We start from the raw sequence: 786 nt of genomic DNA, 5'->3' as shown, positions 1-786 counted from the left end.
CCGATTAAACAGAATGGCCGATTAAATCGGTGAATTTCACGTTTTCATAACACCGATTATTTTTTATTTTTTTTACCTTTACTTAACTTTATTTTTCATGTATTTTTAATTTCACCTTTATTTAACCAGGGAGGCAAATTGAGAACAAGTTCTCATTTACAATTGCGACCTGGCCAAGATAAAGCAAAGCAGTTCGACACATACAACGACACAGAGTTACACATGGAGTAAAACAAACATACAGTCAATAATACAGTAGAAACAAGTCTAAATATGATGTGAGCAAATTAGGTGAGAAGGGATGTAAAGGCTAAAAAGGCCATGGTGGCAAAGTAAATACAATGTAGCAAGTAAAACACTGGAATGGTAGATTTGCAGTGGAAGAATGTGCAAAGTAGAAATAAAAATAATGGGGTGCAAAGGAGCAAAATAAATAAAATAAATAAATAAAATCAAATTAATACAGTAGGGAAAGAGGTAGTTGTTTGGGCTAAATTATAGGTGGGCTATGTACAGGTGCAGTAGTCTGTGAGCTGCTCTGACAGCTGGTGCTTAAAGCTAGTGAGGGAGATAAATGTTTCCAGTTTCAGAGATGTTTGTTCCAGTCATTGGCAGCAGAGAACTGGAAGGAGAGGCAGCCAAAGAAAGAATTGGTTTTGGGGTGACCAGAGATATACCTGCTGGAGCGCGTGGTACAGGTGGGAGATGCTATGGTGACCAGCGAGCTGAGATACCTAGCAGGGTCTTATAGATGACATGGAGCCAGTGGGTTTGGCAACGGGAGTA

The sequence above is a fragment of the Oncorhynchus nerka genome, linkage group LG2 (assembly GCF_034236695.1).
Source record: "Oncorhynchus nerka isolate Pitt River linkage group LG2, Oner_Uvic_2.0, whole genome shotgun sequence".
NCBI lineage: Eukaryota > Metazoa > Chordata > Actinopteri > Salmoniformes > Salmonidae > Oncorhynchus > Oncorhynchus nerka.
Note: the sequence above shows the minus strand (reverse complement) of the source record.